This window comes from Haemaphysalis longicornis, unplaced genomic scaffold (assembly GCF_048455015.1).
Source record: "Haemaphysalis longicornis isolate Haplotype H1 unplaced genomic scaffold, Haemaphysalis longicornis Haplotype H1 scaffold_12, whole genome shotgun sequence".
NCBI classification, from domain to species: domain Eukaryota; kingdom Metazoa; phylum Arthropoda; class Arachnida; order Ixodida; family Ixodidae; genus Haemaphysalis; species Haemaphysalis longicornis.
Genome location: NW_027526225.1, coordinates 72,983,588 through 73,001,140, shown reverse-complemented (window position 1 = coordinate 73,001,140; position 17,553 = coordinate 72,983,588). Strand labels below are relative to the sequence as shown.

General features: G+C 46.2%; 1 long non-coding RNA gene across 2 annotated transcripts in view; it reads right to left on the bottom strand.

Annotated features, from left to right (window-relative positions):
• LOC144162806 (uncharacterized) overlaps positions 1–17,553 on the bottom strand; it is a 40,371-nt gene that overhangs the window by 2,986 nt on the left and 19,832 nt on the right. For both annotated transcript variants that reach the window (XR_013320772.1, XR_013320773.1), the window contains exon 2: positions 1,160–1,194. This is a non-coding gene — a long non-coding RNA (uncharacterized LOC144162806). The remainder of the gene's footprint in view (positions 1–1,159; positions 1,195–17,553) is intronic.

The following is a 17,553-nucleotide window of genomic DNA, read 5'->3' as shown; positions in this document are numbered from 1 at the left end:
ACTTCTTCACTAGCGGTACAGAATAGGGTTAGCCTCCTTTTTTTTTTTTTTTCTGCGGGCCGAGACCGAGCATCGTACTTTATCATTTGCCCTTTTTGTCAGATCTGGTAAAACAATATTGATGGGACTATTGTAATCATTTTTTATTTGTCCATAGCTTCAATCAATAATAACCTCACCTGAAGCTGATATTCGTAACTTCTCTCGATCCCCTGCATACTGTCGTCCCTTGGTCGTACTAAGGCAGAAAATGTTCACACTGGAGGAGTGGTCAAGGGTTAACGAATAAGACGTAAGCACACTTTATTTGCTCAATGCTGCAGATTAAATATAATACTTATCGTAGCATCAAGCAAGGAACAATATTTTTCTGCTCTTCTTTTTGTAAGAAATGAAGCCCATTGTGAATCCAAATTCACCTATTTGTGACACCATTGTTGGGACGAACTTAACGTCATGTTGTGCACATCGCCTGCAGTAGCAGTTGGTTTGTTTTAGATGAGAAGCATCTCATGCTCGGGGCTGTGTCCCTCCCTCCCTCGTTGTCATTGTCCTCCGTCCACGCTCTACTGCGCATGCGCGTCTCTTCAGCCCCGTCAGCGTTTGGGCTGACGTCAGCGCAGTCCACTATAAAAAATAGTTAGGCGGTGCCCGGTTTCGATCCCACGACTCTCTGGCCGCAACGGGAGGTACGTGGCGCTCTTCCGTGACGCGGCCGCTTCCGTTCCATCACGTACGTCATGTCCGGCTGCCGCTATGGCTGCCTTTTCTATTCAGTTTCGGTTCCGAAAACTCCAATGTCGTGAGCCGTTTGTGTCGCGCGCGTTGATCTTTGAAGCGCAGTATTTTGCATGTCGCACCCTTTTTATATATACTATCAGGTGACATTATTTTTAAGTTGTTGAAACCGAGACGGGAGCATGTGCTACGAACACGCCTTATGTCCTTCACTCATTCAAACTACGTCAAGAAGCTACTGATACAACGAAGGCACGCGAAGCTGAACGTCAACGGAAACGACGAACTGAAAACTAATGGGAACTTCAGTCGACCCCATGGCTTCTTTGCATACTACTCAGGGTTGCCCTATGGGAAGATGGTGCAATTTTTTCTTGTTTTTGTCGTCAATAGTATTGTGTCACGTATTACACCTCCTTACCTGGTTGTGGGCCCATGTTGGCTGTTCCGTTACATCTGAAAAGAAAACAAGCAAGGAATGAGTGATCTTGCATCAGTACTGCGTGAAAAATTCAAGACGGCACTTGCGAAGTACTTAGAAATATATACACTCCACATGCACCAAACCATCTGCTGTAGATAATAACAACTTGGTCGATAAGCCGTGATTGGTTCTTGTGTTATTAACCTGTACCATCTCGGTGTTAGTCGCGTTACAGTGTACACCATTGTCGCGTGGACTGTTCCCGCGCAACCCCACGGCCTGCTGTGTGAAGTTGTTAGTGCAGCGTTACCGCCAGCGCCTCCAAGAAGAAAAAAAAATGAATTTAATTTTTCTGCGTGTCTGAATCTACCCAAAATATCTACTCTAGAGCGGAGAGTTCAACTATACTATAGGGAACAAGATAAGAACGGCAATAGCTCATGTACGGTATCACTCCGCCCAAGCGACGGACCCTGACGTCAATGGGCGCGCGTGATTTTAAAGGAGATTTCTGTGAATGCGTAATGTCGTCTGTATTTTCTCATGTAGTTCGTTTGTCGTCGCTGGAGTAGTTTATAAGCATATGAAGTCCGAAAAAATCACGGAAACGGCTCGTGCCATGTTCAAAATATTATCAGTAACGTACTACTTGCGCCACGCGGAGTGACATCTGGCTGCAGTGATGAGGCACAGCGGCAATTTCCTTTGACGAAAGTTTTAGACAGCTAAAGTTTTTAGGCACCTATACATGAAAAGCGTGGACACGCAGTGCCTAAGGAAGACTAGAAGGCTAACGATGAAATACGCAGAACAATCGGGAATCCAAGACAGGCAATGTAACCAAAAAAAGAGGCAAGGCAGATAGAAACGAATAAATGGAGAGAAAAATGGAAGCTAAAACGTCGTTAGAGATGCACTATGCTGAGGAATTGGACATCAGGAAGGAAAATTTCTACGATAACTCCAAGGGCAGTGCTTTGCTTTTTGAGGCTAGAGCAGGTTGCTTTCGTAGAAGCTACGTGGGAAAGTATACACAAAATGATGGGGTATGCGTGGTCTGCGGAAAAGAAACAGAAACTATGCGGCACATAGTGTTAGAATGCGAGGGTATCCATCCAAATCTACTTGAGGGAAATGTTCGGCTTCCAGAATCCCTAGGACATAAGGGTAGCGCAGAGGGAGCTAACTTCAGGGATGTGAAGGCGACGGAAAGGAGATGGACGAAAAGCAAAGATGGGATAATTGCCTAGGACAGCTACCACATGCAACAGAAAAAATAAGTATTTTGTGCCTAATAAGTTTTTTTGTGCCTGCCCTAAGAGCAGCGGTAGTATTAAACAAAGAGTGGGAAGCATAGGTATATTAGTTCTTTTAGTTTTCTCTGGTAAGATAACACACGCCATCGCCCCGCTACAAAGGGGATACCACTATCAATCATCATCATCGTTGCCGTTTTTATTTTGTACCTGAGTATAGTTCCACCTGAAAACTGCGGCAGCAAACTTTTTACGAAAATGTTGGGGGCAAAAGGGCAACGTGGGCTTAGATTTAAGAACGCCGCTGTAGTATTTTTTTTTTTTTTTCAAATCCCGCTCGGGTGAGGAACGATTACGCTGGAAGTGCGAAAGTTGTGTTTGCCCGAGGTCGCGGGTTCGATTCCCGGCCGCGGCGGCCGCTTTTCTGATGGAGGCGAAAAGCGAAAACGCCCGTGTGTACGAGATTTCGGCGCACGTTAAAGATCCCCAGGTGGTCAAAATTAATCCGGAGCCCTCCACTACGGCGCGCCTCATCGCCTACGTTGCGTTGGCGCGTTAAACACCACAATCAATCAGGGAAAGTTGTGTTTAGACGAGTATGTTGCCCTCGGTACTCGCCACCGCTGCTATATATCGTCGTAATCATCAATATAGGCCAAGAAAGCTGATAAAGTTTATGGATCGTGGCGGGTTTACATGTGTCTGTGCATGCATGCGTGAGTTTCCGTGTGTCCCAAGCAACCACCGAAGTCCGTGGTACGTCCGAAAAACAGGTGAACATCCAATGTAAAGTTTGGACGGCCACTGTACTTCCGTGTTAGGATATACCTTTGCGAACGTACAGCAGACATCCAGCAGCGGATGTACAAAGGACGTACGTTTCCATATGTCCGAAGAACATCTGCCCGTGGACATACAAAATTACCACTAAGCATCAAACAATGGCACAATGTAAAATAAAAGTTAAAACAGAAGAGTCACCCCACTTTTCAATTAAAAATATTTTGTACATCAACACCCTGACTTGTACATTGTAAGTCATGTCTGTGTGTTACCAGATTATGTCTACTTTTTACTTTTTAATCAGCTCACTGACTCTAACAATCATCTCTTTGTGGGAGGGCTAAAAGCACTGAGAACTGCGAACTGAGTAAAGCAAGTTTACCGTGCTTGGCACAGCGCTCAAGCCCTGATATATGTGGGTTATAATAAATTCTTTTTGCTCATGTATATACAGCACATTTCATATATCCTGTGTCCTGTCGCCCGTGTAGTGGATAACTACAGCGGGTCCTAACCGCTACTAGATTTAATAAATTCTATTTTTGTACTTGCCTACCTGGGAGTGCGTTTGTTCTGGGAGGTGTATTATTTGTTGTAGGAACATGTGATTCTCAGTGTACACATATGATTATGTTCTGGAACGCAGATAAAAAATTTAGCTGTTAACTGAAGTAGGCATTTTAATTTCTTCGTTTTTCAGTGCACCAGGCCCGTGGTATAAAGCATTTGTAATTCTATAAATGTCCACTGAAAATCCACATTGCATCCAATTTCGGACGTCCGATTGGACGTACGGAATTGTTAAATCCGGATTTCCCATGGACGTACAGTACATGGTATATTCATCGGCTCTGAAACGGACGTCAGACGTCCGCTTGAGCCGGAGTGGACGTACGTTGGACAGCCGACGGACATCTTGTGGTTGCTTGGGATAAAAGTATGCCCATCTGCTGCGTTGATATTCTGCGTCAAACATACATGTGTTCTAAAGGCGAGTCCACCTTTAAAATTAAATACACCTATGTAGCTGAATACTACGGATTTCAAGCATTACATCCAGCTAAAAGCACTAAATGCCTTCCGGTCACTCTCAGCGCTCTTGCTTACTAACAGCACCGTGGCTAACTAATCATATGCCCTATACCTCGGGCACGTACGCCCGGGATAAAAGCTTGCAGAACGCTGTTTCATCAAAAGTTAATTTTTCCGCAGCCTGGTAGCTAAGCTGCTGCCACATGCTCCGGAGCGTGATGCTTCGCTTACGAATATAAATCAAAATGCTGAGACGTCAGACAGCAGAGAAATTTACTTTGATAGTCACTATCGCGTCTCGGAAACTTCTGCCCACCGGGACGCACGTAACGGGGCTCGGTTAGCCACCCTTTAGTTCAGGGGCGGTATTCTCGCGTTTGTCCGTTTTAAAAACGTCCGTTTTGCGTCCGTTTTATTGCGACGTACTTTCAGTTGCAGGTGGGCGTTGGATTGAATTTTGCGCAGCTGTTCTTGTAAACACGTTTTAAACGACTAAACCTATTCCAAGCTATCTTTTATGTGTTTATTGTTACGCCAGCGAACCAACAAGTCGACGAAAAATCGTCTGCTCGAAATCGCCTGCTCCGAGAAGCCGCGGCTCATAGCTCCGCCGTTCTTGCATGGCGTCACATCCGGATGTTCACTTTTAGCCAATCAGGGCTTACTCAAAACGGACACTTTTGAAACGGACACAAAAGGGACAAAACACGAGAATACCGCCATAGTGCACTGCTCTGAAGTATCAACTACACCCATGGACGTCGGCCAAATTTTGCCTCGAGGAAGGCAAACCAATACGTTTTGCAACGCAAGGGGGAGAGAATGCGGGGGTAGGGGGAAAGTGGTGTGGCTTAAAGGGACTTTAGCACCAACCTGCAGGCGCCCATGACTACACCCTTTAGATAGTTGCACGCATACACCCTGATGACAGCCACGTGAAGGCGTTCGTTCACTCGTGGGCTCTGTGTATTAACTACACCCCGTAGTCTCTTTAACATACATGCTAATGACAACATCAACCTCAACTTTATTGAGCATTTCAAACACAGAAATGCAAGGGCAACCGCGAAAAGCACAAAACCGCGCATGTAAAGGCCCGTTCACACTTACGTCAAAGCGACACAATTTCTGTTGCGGCGACAAAAATTTGTCGAGATCAAACGACAAAAGTGATCGCCGGGGGACGAAAGCGACAGATATCGCGCCGCAAGTGTGAACGGGCCTTAAGTGTTCGGTCGCTCTTTCCACTCACGTGTATTAGATTTAACTCACTCTATGGAGTTAAATCTACACCCTATGCCTAGCCAAACACCGCAGTGACACTCATAAGGGTGTCCGGTCGCTCCTTCCGCTCACGTGTATTAGATTTAACTCCCTTTAGGTAGCTAAATCTACACCCTACGTCTGAGTGTTCGGTCGCTCCGCATGCTCTCGCTGCTCGCACCGCTCGCAGGTTTGCAGGCGTCAGCGTCGCGTACCGCCTCAGCTGTCGCGGCGTGTTCATCGATGTTCGGGTCTGCCCGATTGTGTGGCGCTTATTTCGGGCAGACGCTTCAGGGAGCCTCTAAAAATACTCGGCCCACCGCGGCCCGGTCTCGCTGGGTACTGAAGGAACATGCACCATGGGGCGCATCGAAGCGCGAAGAGTAACAAAGCAACGAAAAGGGTGGAAGACGCTGGACCTACGTGCTCCTGCGCACGTTCGCAGACCGAGGGTAGTCTGGCTGTGACACCTTGATGGCCGTTCCTGCTGTCTTGACACCGCAACTGCATTGCTTTTAAATTTTGGAAGTGTTGCTGGGAATTCTTACCAAGAAATGGAGGTGGGATTTGATGTCTCACCTAAGCATGCATACATTTTTGATTTTACAGCTATGAACTGTATCTACGCTCAATTGAAATCGAACTGAATACGGAAATCTTTCTGAAGAAAAGCTATTGGAGAAACACGAAGACAGCTTGAGTGTGCCGAGGTTATGCTCCCAGCCAGGCTGAGCTGCGAATGGTTTTGAGAAAGCGCATAAGTATGTAAATACTAGCACAGTGAAATCTCGTAGATATGTCTTTCAGCGGTACACACAGACACACAACGTACGATATATATATATATATATATATATATATATATATATATATATATATATATATATATATATATATATATATATATATATATATATATATATATATATATATATAAAAGTCAATATCTCCCGTGTTGGGCATGTGCCGATTGCCAAGCCATAATTATCATCAACGTCATCGTGCATAGTTCCCCGTGGGCTCTGCGACGAAGACGCAGACAGACATAGCTACCTTGCAAACGCTTCGCTGGTATCGAGATACCGCCGGCTGCCCCAGCTGCACTTCCGAGTGTGACCTCCAGAACGACTCCCGGTTTTCGTCTAAGCCTTCTCAGCTGCGGATAAAACCTCCTTAACACTATACCGGTTTGCAGACGTCAACAACTGCGATACGCGGCTACAGCCCGAGATTCTGACCGCAAGCATATTAAACAGAGCACTAAAAATAAAATACGTGTAAAATGGCGCGTAGAATACAAAAATTTCGCATTTTTTGCATTTTTTATTTTTATATATCTGCGTTTCCTTCAGTAAAATTTCTGTTAGTCAGCAGTGTGTCGTCTATCCCCCTCTTCTTTTGTGTTCGTTTATATTCAAGCTGATTCCCATCGAATAAAATACGTGTAGCCTTGAAATGGTTTCTCACTATACCAAGGAGCCATAGGCGTGCGTCAACTGTACGTCATTAGAGAGTTTCAGCAGTCTGTCCGTTTCGTATGGTACGTAGTTACCGTGTTGACCGGCACCTGTCTGGGCACTTGGGCATTCGTCGCGGTAGGGGGATTAGTTCCGCGGGCCGGCCTTCGCCACGTCCGTGCATTCGCCACGGTGGGGTGTGCCTCCTCGCCCTTCCTTCTCGCCCTTCCGCGCGCGCATGCGCAGTCGGGTCACGGTAATCCCGGTAACAACGTACACGACGGAACAGACGGACTGCTAAAACTCTCTATTGTTGTGCACCGCCCGTTGTACGTCACTGTCGCCGACCGCCCCCGCCCTTGCGTTGTTTCTCTGCACAGGTTCTCCGCAGTGGCCCGACACCGTGCGTCGCTTACCCCATGCTAAGCTCCGACGAGAGCCGGGAGCGCGTGATAACGCTCTCGCGGCCCTTCGTGTTTTGCTTTGACCCCGAGCACTGTGCCAAAATTTGTCTTTTTCCCCGCTCTTTTTCGGGGACGCGCCTCGTGCAGTGACGGCGACGACAGCGTAGTTAAGCTCGCGGTTGACGCCAGCTGGAGTTCAACGTCACGCCTGGGTCTGTAGTCACGCAAAGGTGCACGGACCGAGTATATTAGGAGCGCCGTCTTCGGGAGCTTCCCCTTTCAACTCTTCTGCGTCTCTCGATCTACTCCCCCATCCGGAAGCTGCGTTGTTTGATCTGGCTAGGCTTTACGTGTTGATGTTGTTGTTAGCGACGTTTTTTGTGCCTGGAATCAGCCGTGCCACGTTCCCGGCTTGCTTGATGTGAGCCACATGGTCGTGATTTTGAACGCCGGGGGCGGTACTGTGGTTCGCCATTTAGGATTTTGTGGTGGATTCTGTGTCATAAATCATAAGTCACTAAATCACTAAATCATAAGTCACCTAATAGCTGAAACAAGTGGTTATGGAGATGTTTTTCCTCTTCTCTCTTCACCCTGGAGACGCTACGAAGGAGGTGATTAGGATGGTGTAGTTGAGCGGCAGCATGCGTGCTCTATGTACTTAACTAAAACTGGAATTAGAGCAAAATTTCGGGGCCTGGATATAAACAGCGCTGTCTTCACTCACTCACTCACTCACTCACTCACTCACTCACTCACTCACTCACTCACTCACTCACTCACTCACTCACTCACTCACTCACTCACTCACTCACTCGTGTAACCGTCCGGCCCCCAGAATTTTTTACACTTTTTTATGACATTTAAAAAAAATTTTCTCCGCTACTATTTTGTTCAATTTTATCTTCCCTCTTGGTTATCGTTTTCCTTTTATTATCGGTTTTCGTTATTATCCTTTTTATTATTTTACCGTTTTTTATTCTGTTTTCGTTCCTATAGCCTTACTACATTCACCCCCACCTTAAGTTGCAATCACTGTCTCTAATGGGGCTAACGTCTTCAGTACTCAATAAAGCTCTCACTCCCTCTCTCCCCCTCTATCTCTCTGTCTCACTCCCTCCCTCGCTCTGACTCCACTTCTTATACCGGCGTTGTTGTTTCTGCTCTCCGCTGATACATACCACATGCCCCCTGGTTTTAGTACCGAGCTGCGCTCTTCAGAAGGCGCACAACGCAGGCCGCGGTTGTTTTTAGGGGCATGTGGGTGTTATCTTCGAGCAGTCTTCGCGCGAAGCCACTGCGAAGTGGTCCTGTAAAAGTAGAAGCACATTCCGACTTTCTGTCCTGGATTCACAGAGCTCAAATATTAGTGGCTATCGGTGTACGCGTTACTCTCGTATTCCGCGCTGTTTCCTTCGGCAAAGTCGCCAATAAACTACATAGAAAATTGTTTGAGAGTAGTAATATTCCTTAAGCTTCGTGAAAAGGGTTAGCGCGGGTATTTTTAACACGTTTTCGTTTAGAAAACCGCTGAAATTGTTGTGAGCGAGTGGGTGAATAAACTTCCGGTGTGAATAACTCCCTGTGAATAACTCCCTGTCCAGGGAGGGAATAACTCCCTGTCCTGGATCCAAATAGCTCTGATTTTTCTGGATGTCGGTGTACACGTTACTCTCGTATCCCGCGCTGTTGCTTTCGGCGCAGTGAGAAATAAATTTTCAGGGATATTCGAGAACATTGTTCGATAATACTAATATCATTTAAGCTTTATGAAGTGGGATGAATTAGCGCGGGTATTTTTGACACGTTTTCATTTGAAAGAGCCGTTGAAATTAATGTGAGCAAGTGAGCGAATCAACTTTATGCAACATCAGGCGTGATTTCAGTTAGGCAAACCTTAATCTAATACGATCAGGCCACATTTGCCGAGACATATGCTTTCGTGCTGCTGTGCGCTTTTTTATTTGGGGCCGCGTAGCTGATCTCGACCTAAGCTCTTTTCTAAGCCCTTGGTGTTTCCGCCACTGCCAGCTCTGCTTCAAATTTTCGTCACATTCAAGGACCCCGGTGGCAGCGGGTAATTTGCTCACATTCACAGTATAACGGGCAACGACACCTGCGGCCCGGTCGCTCTAATAAAGTCACTGCCCCTGGAGCGAAAGCCAGTGAATGTGAGAGTCAAGTTCCCCCGGGCTGAGTCGCAGTCCTGTGCGCGAAACCGTCCCGCGAGGCATGCGGTGCCCGGAAGCCTCCCGGTTCATATTTTTAGTGGCCTAGAAATGGTGCCCGTGGGAGCATGCGTTAAGGGAGCCAGCCCGTCTGTCGCCGGCAGCATTGCAGGTCGCCTTCGCTCCTGCGCGGCTAAAATAGTAGTAGCGGAAAGTGGCGTCCAGTGTCGCCCGCAGGTGGCGTCGCCTATCCCCTCCTCCTCCAACTTTTTTGCTTAACCTGTTATTCTCTTGGCTATGCTCGCGCGTCTCTGTGCTGTCTCGCTCTGTTTAGAAAGGTGGAGTAGAAACGGGCCCACTGGCGCAGTCGCGATGAAGTGGCGCGTAAACCGGGACCTTACTTTCTTGGGTGATATCGCAGGGTCGGCTTTGTTGCATGGCGTAGTTGTTCTGCAGGCAAAGCACGATTTACAGGATGAAAAGAAGTAATTTTGCTATTACACTTTTCTCCCCCTGTGAATCATGCTTTGTCTGTAGAACAACTTGCAATAAATCCAACCACGTGAAATCACCCAGGTAAGAAAGTTTAATTTTACAATTGCACTTTCTGCCCAAATTACATTCACTAAGGTGTCCGTGTGTGGGAGTGGATGAGTGAAATAAACCCATGCCACCTGCGAACATTTTTTTCTCCTCTTCACCTCTTCCTCTTTCCCAACATGATTCGTTCAACCTCTCCTGTATAAATTCATTCATTCATTCATTCATTCATTCATTCATTCATTCATTCATTCATTCATTATTACGCTGCAGGAACACGGCCAGAGCTTGGATTATAGGATCAGCTCGTAGAGAAGGTTTACTAAGTACAGTTTACAAGATACCCGGGAGCAATAAATTTTGTGAAGGCGAAATTCTCATATGGCCTGTTGTACGGAAATCCGACGTCCGGTGTGTCTACGATGGTACCAAAAACCTGACTGGATGGCCCACAAATCTCATATAGCCGCTTAAAAGAGGGTATCTAGTGACGGTGACAGCGTCCGTCAGAAAACTGCGGCAAACTCACCAATACACATTTGGTTGTGACGTCAACATACACATCACCATCAAAGGAGCGCATTGCCCTCCGCGTCTAGCTTTGCATTTCTGTGTGATAGATCGTGCAGCAACTACCTCAGCGGCACCTCGGAAACGTGGATGCCCACGGAAGTGTGCCTCAGAATAAGAAGCGAGGGAACACAAAAAAACCGCACTGTGAGCAGATAGGCTAGCACTGGCCACACCTAAGCGCACAACTACCACCTGTAGCGTGGCGTCAAAAGAACACGATATACGTTTGTGACGTGCACCGCGACAGGCAGACGGTGTTAAGCAATGCGAGGCTGAAGCTAAATGTAGCGAACGTGAACAGGATGCAGAGCTAAGACAAATCGAGGCGGAGGCTAAGCGTCGCAGTCTTCAACAACTATATAAAGCCTATAGCACTCTAAGTCTTAACTGCCTCTCTGAATTTTTGACCACTAAGCCTTTGTTTTCCACCGTGTGCACCCGACATATTTAAAAGGATAGGCAAGGGTAATCACCGGGCCTTTAACTATATTCGTGTGTATACCGGTAGTATTTCTTATAGGTGTTCTACACTGATAGCTGGTACGATGTTCGTGGAACATACAGGCTCCAGTCGTGAGCGTTAAGAGAGGTACAGGCTAAAGCTATGGCTAGTGCTCCTGCACATCGGGTACATCAAGAATGACCCATCTTTTTCCATATTCTAGCAATACGAAGGAAACTCGCAGTGATTCGCAAAATAGTTTTGGGCATACAGGCGTAATCTTCACTCATGTGAGATGTATTAAGAAGTATGTGCACCTGTACCTGAGCAACCCATAAACCAATTTCTAATGGAAATCTCCAATCGGAAATTCGTAATCAGTGGACGACATAGAATAGAAATGATTAGAACGCGAAGTTGGGTCCGATGTAGGGGGGAGGAAGGAAAAATAGAGTTTGTTAGGAATGCTGGGAGAATGAGCGTTTGCAGCCACAGAACCAATGAATATTGTGAGCCAGAACACTTAAAGTTGAGTTTTTATTTCACGCGAAGAACTGCAGCACAGATTCAGACACATGCCGCAAAGTTCTGATGCGTAGCTTTCAGGATGCAAACATGGTCAAGTCGTGTCGCAGGCGTTGAAAACGCGACGTCTGTATCCGTTGGGAATGAACCGAAAGTGCACCACATGTTTAGTTATTTTGCTTTCTGGTTGTACGAAACGGTCACAATAGGTGAATAAGAAGTTATCCATTAAAAAATCGTACGTTCTTCGGTGTTTAAAAAGGCCATGACGACAAAATACAAGTTTTGTTCATTAAAATGACCGTTCTGCTCACCAGCAGCAATACAAACTTTATCATAAACTTTCAAAAACTACGGTATGAGCCAAGAAAGCAGATGAAGCAGTATCGACTCACCAGCCACTGTCTGGCCGCGTCTTTATGACGTCACAAAATCTTGTTCGTGCTATTGGCGGCCGACGGCCATAGCCACCACCAAGCAACGTGGCTGTGCAATCATAGTAGTGTTCCTAATTTCGTTTAACCTTTTTTTTCTGAGCGCTGCGTGCGGTTAACACACTGATAAATATTTTTAAAACGAAGCTTTATTGTCCTCACTGATGCCGGTGTACGCCAATACGCCCTGCAGAAAAGTCAACTTTCTCCGACGATGATGATGAATGATCGTGTGTGAAGTGAAAGGAAAAACGGTTCCCGTGGCCGGAATCGAAGCCGGTTCCCTCGCTTTATGAAGCCGGCGTCTATCCGATTGCTCCATTTGGACATGGTCGAAGCGAACGCCAAGCAACAGGTACCGATTCATCCCGTACACCCCAAACCCAAACGCTAGGCCCACGGAGTGCAGACCCGACAGTTGCTGCGGGTATTCTAGACATACCTCCAGCGTAGCACATGCTCGAAGTGTGGGATTGGCCAAGCAAAGAATCCACCACGAGAAAGCTTCGCGTTCAACCATCGTTGTCCTTAGGCGGAGGGTGCATGATTTTTTTTAAGTGCGAATGCACTTTATAAGCGACCCTGAATTCCGTTGACCGCCGTCCGTCCACATAGCAACAGCTGCGGGTGCGCGCGCTCCTCGTCTTCCTTGGCAACGGGGGGAGATGGCACATACCCACGTGGGAGATTGGCCAGGAATCTCCTCGTCTTCCTTGGCAACGGGGGGAGATGGGCGCGCGCTGCCTGGCCGCTGACATGGCACATACCCACGTGGGCGATTGGCCAGGAATCGGGCGTGAGAAGGGCTAATGCACCCGCTTAAAGGAGTACTGACACGAAATTTCAAAGCTGAGATCTGCTCTAGCAATCAAGTACAACGACAACACAAATAGGTGTCTGTGAATAAATGCATCTTTCTTTCTTTGTAGTTGTGTGTGTGTGTGTGATCTCTCTTTCGCGAACATTACCGAACCGCGCAAATTCAACTCCTGCATTCGCACTTTCACATTCTTCCCCTCGGGGAAATGCGGGGAATTTTTTGTGCTGGCCTCTCTTACGTCACTTCTAACCTTTTGTAGAGCGAGAATTGAAAATTTTTTGATATTTTTTGCGTTTTTCAGTTATAAAGACGTCTTTCATGGCTTAATTGAAGCTGAGCTTGTTACCAAAGGTTAATTCTTTGGAAATTAACGAGGTTATGTTCTGTCTTCATGGTCCTTTTAAGATGTTCATTGAGTGCCGCATCGCAAGGAAGCCACGGTGGCGCCGCCGCTGGCGACGGCTGTCTTATTTTGCTCCCGTGACCTCGGCGTTCCTGTTCACTCCTAACCTCTTCACGGCTTGATAGATGGGAATTGCGGCGGGAAAGGGGAAAGGGGGAGGGCGAGGTTGAGCGGCGAGGAGTAACGGCGGCCGGATGTTTATTTTGGGAGCCGCGTTCTTGGCTCCCGTAACGCGACCAGCTATAGACCCATGTCCCAACGGCTGGCTTGTTTGGGTTTGCGAGGGTTCAACGAGTTTCTCGTGCGCGTCGCTTTTGTCAGGGCCGCTGTTGTGACGAGGTTAAGCCGGGTTCGCGCGCGTGTAAGGCTGAAATACTGGTTGTAGCCGGACGCGCTGCTGTGAAAGACGTGGGCGTTGGTCGCGGACGCTTCGAGAACACGTTTGCTACAAGCAGACGGGTACAGAGGAACGCGCTGTGTACAGTCTTCACGTACAGTCATGGAGAATTGCACAGTCCATGTACAGTCTCCATGTACAGACATTTGCATTCATGTACATTCTCCATCCTCCATGTACATTCTCCGTGTAGAGTCATGAAGAATTGTGTACATGGAGATAATTGTACTGCAATGTACAATTCTTCATGTACAGTCATGGCAAAATGAAATGCGAACATGAAAATATGAACCAGAAGATGCGAAATCGAAAAATACGGTTCATGTAGGGCCAATAATGCACGCTTTTGGTGTATTTCGAAAGCCACATTTCCAAACTTTGTTTCCGTAATTAAGCCACGCGTCATTTTAACTTGCATGGAAAGACATCGCGCTATTGGTGTGTTCTGGATCTTATTTTCGTGTTCGCATTTTATTTGTCCGTGACGGTACGTGTCATTCAAGGGATCTTTTTTTGTTACGGGGTGCTGTGCACATGCAGTACAAACATTTTAAGCGTAGGCATTCTTTAACGAGTACTCCGTTGCATCAACTGCATAACGCCCCGCATTTCGACAAAAATGCATAATTAGTGAAGTTAACGCGTTTAATAGTTGCTAGAACATCGTAAATAGATATAATTTCTCGAAAGAAATCCTTGACAACCAAAAATAATAAAAATTGAAACGTAAAGAAAATAAGATGACGAAACCAAAAAAAATGTCTATTTATACACAGCTGCCTCACAACGTAGAGAAAAATAAAAAAAAGCTCCGATAAAACAAACCGGAACAGCAAAAAAACAGCGGTGTCAGGCACCTGCATTTGCGCAAATATGCAGAATTAGTGGGGGGGGGGGGAGCTAATGCGCTTAATCCTTACCATAACGTGATTGGATATAATTGGTTGAAGGAAATTACAAAGAAAACTAAAAATAGAATAAAACTAAATAAGCAATGAAAATAAACTATTGAAATAAAAAATGTACGCCTTATTGTCTTCCCTCACACGACGAAGTAAAAAAATAAAAGAGCGCCCCCCATTCCCAAAGAAAAAACTGCAACACACAGAAAAAAAGCAGTGTCAAAAAACCAACCGTGTAGTGCCCTGCGATGGCGTAAATTTACATTATTTGTCGAAGGAAAATACTTAAAATGAGGAACAGTGTAGAAGTGCTTTCGCATTAGTAGACCATTCTTGGAATTCCCATTACTTTTTTTTGCTTTATCAGTGGCAATAACTGTGGTTACGTTCGCTATAAATACATAACTCATGATTCAAAGTCTCAGATTCAGAAATAAAAACAAACAAATGAAGAAGGTGGTATTGAGAAAAATATGCCGGCCTTCTCATTTTAGGCGTGTATTCATCGTTAGAACTGTTCACAACGCTTTGATTTTAATCTATATAAATACTTTCGGTGCAATCACTGAAATTGGCTGTATTTTTAGATTTGCGTTGCGGTCGAACGACTTGAGAAAATTTTTAAATGCCGCGTGAACTTCGATGGGTAGCGCCGGAATACATTCCGGTGCCTGGGAAATTTGTTTGGTTGGTTTTGTTCCATGACAAGTGTGTCCAACAGGCAAAGCACGCTTTACATGGGCTTTTAGTGTTGCAGAAAAAAGGACGAATTCGTTGTTACAAAAAATTGATTTGATTTGATTTGATTTGATTTGATTTGATTTGATTTGATTTGATTTGATTTGATTTGATCTGATCTGATCTGATCTGATCTGATCTGATCTGATCTGATCTGATCTGATCTGATTTGATGGAAAGGTTTAACGAGCCGGCGCAACGCAGGCGATGAGGCGCGTCGTATTGGAGAGCTCCTGATTAATTTTGACCACCTGGGGATCTTCAGCGGGCAAAAAAATCGGCAGAGGAAAAGGGCACCCACGTGTAAGAAAGCGAAAGCATTATAGTCCAGTGCGTGAAATCTTGCTGAGTAACGTCTCTACGTGTACTAGCTGACCTGGGGTTGCGAGTGCGGTGTTGCGTAGATTGCCCACGTTTTAGTGCGAGCGCTTCGCAAGCGGCACATCAAACGCTGTGGCACTAAAACCCGTTCTATATCAAAAGCCCACCTAACTGGATCAGACCGGTCTTACTAGAGATTTTATCGAAGAGAGCGGCACCCGAAAAGCGCTGTATCGCTCGGCGGGTGAGCCGCTGCACTCTACTCCTCCTCATGAATCTTTATATGTCCAGGCGTTTCCTAGCAACGAAGGCACGTGCTTCTTTTCTTTGTTTTTTTATTTCAGAGAGCGAGTCCCATTACTGATGCCTATTTCTATGACAATATTTTGGTCACACCGGTGCGTTTTTTTTTGTATTTAGACACGCATCACTACAAACGCGGTGTTTTTTCAAATTCCGCTTTTGTGAAGTTTAGAGACGATCGCTGTCTTAAAGGGATTCTGCAATACCTCCGATAAACGCTTTCACTTATTCATTCGGGTCTGGGAGTGCCGTGAAAGCTATACACCATTTTCCTTGCTAGAGGTGGGCGCCGCCATTTGCTTTTTCTGACCTGACGCTAGCACCGTCTATGAAGCGACCGCCGAAACTTCCGCGCTGGGCTGTTAAGTGCTCCGTTCTTTCCGTGCGTCTGCTCGGTACCCGTGCATTACCAAGTGAACCGTAGTGGTTTGGCGTTAAGTTAGCGGTTGCAGTGCTTGTGTGTGTGTGTTCTGTTTTGTTTTCATCATCTGCGGACGGATTTTAGGTCCTAATTTGCTGCCGGAGCGGGAAATTCTGACCCCGGCTGTTGCGAGCAGCAGTAGCAGTGTGGTGGTGGTGCCGGTGGTGCTCCGCAGTTCCGCGATGCAAACGTACCGGTATGGCACCGACTGACATAGAAATCGATATCGGGGATTAAATACGTGTTTTAAATGCCACCGTGCTCGTTATGTTCACCGATTAGTCATGTTTACGGAAGCGCGGACGTCGAATGCGAAGCGCGCACAGCATATGTGGGTCACGGTGAACCGTGCTTGCGATGGACTTTCGACGAGGCGATTGCTACGCTGTTGACATTGCAATGTAATATAATCTTTCTTAACTAGACTTATGACGGTTACTGACGAAACGAAATTACCTGGGCGGAAAAATAACACGACCGCACAACCACTATTCGAAGGTTGAGCAGAAGGGTCGACGTTCGGGCGAGTTAATTCTGGTTGATCATGATCGTGATTATGATTGACCTAACTCTGCGCAGCGCATGTGGCCTGTCGCTCGGAGCCCACCTTTGTGAAACCGCTGCTTGCACCACAAATGCTTTACGCAACCAGCAGTCACTGCTTTGTAATTGTACTTAGATTCCGTGACAACGAAAAAGAATTAGAAGCTTTTCCTTTGACGGCGTTGTGAACAGGTTGAGCTATTCTCCAAATGCAGCGTTCACGCGTATCTCGAGCTTCGTTTCCACATTGGGCTGCCTGCTTATCCTGCTATCGACCAGCTGTGTGCGATGGAGAAAGTTATCCTATCATATCGTTTGGCAGTGTAATGCGTTGGCCTGAAAAAAAGTAAACAAAACGTCGTGATTTTAAAGGTTAGATTAGATGAAAAGGGTATTTTTTAATGCCAATCGGCTGTAATGACCAAACAATATATGGTACTTTAAATTGACTACAAGGAACCAGAAGTTATTGTAATGTTGTATTGTATCGGCGCTCGTGAAAGATCCCCAGGTGGTCAAAATTAACCCGGAGCCCTCCACTACGGCGCGCCTCATCACCCATGAAGCGTCGGGGCGTTAAACACCATAATGAATCAATTAATCAATCAACCAATCAATCAATTCTGTATGGTAAAGGATAAAGTTGCTTCTAACATTTCAGGGGGT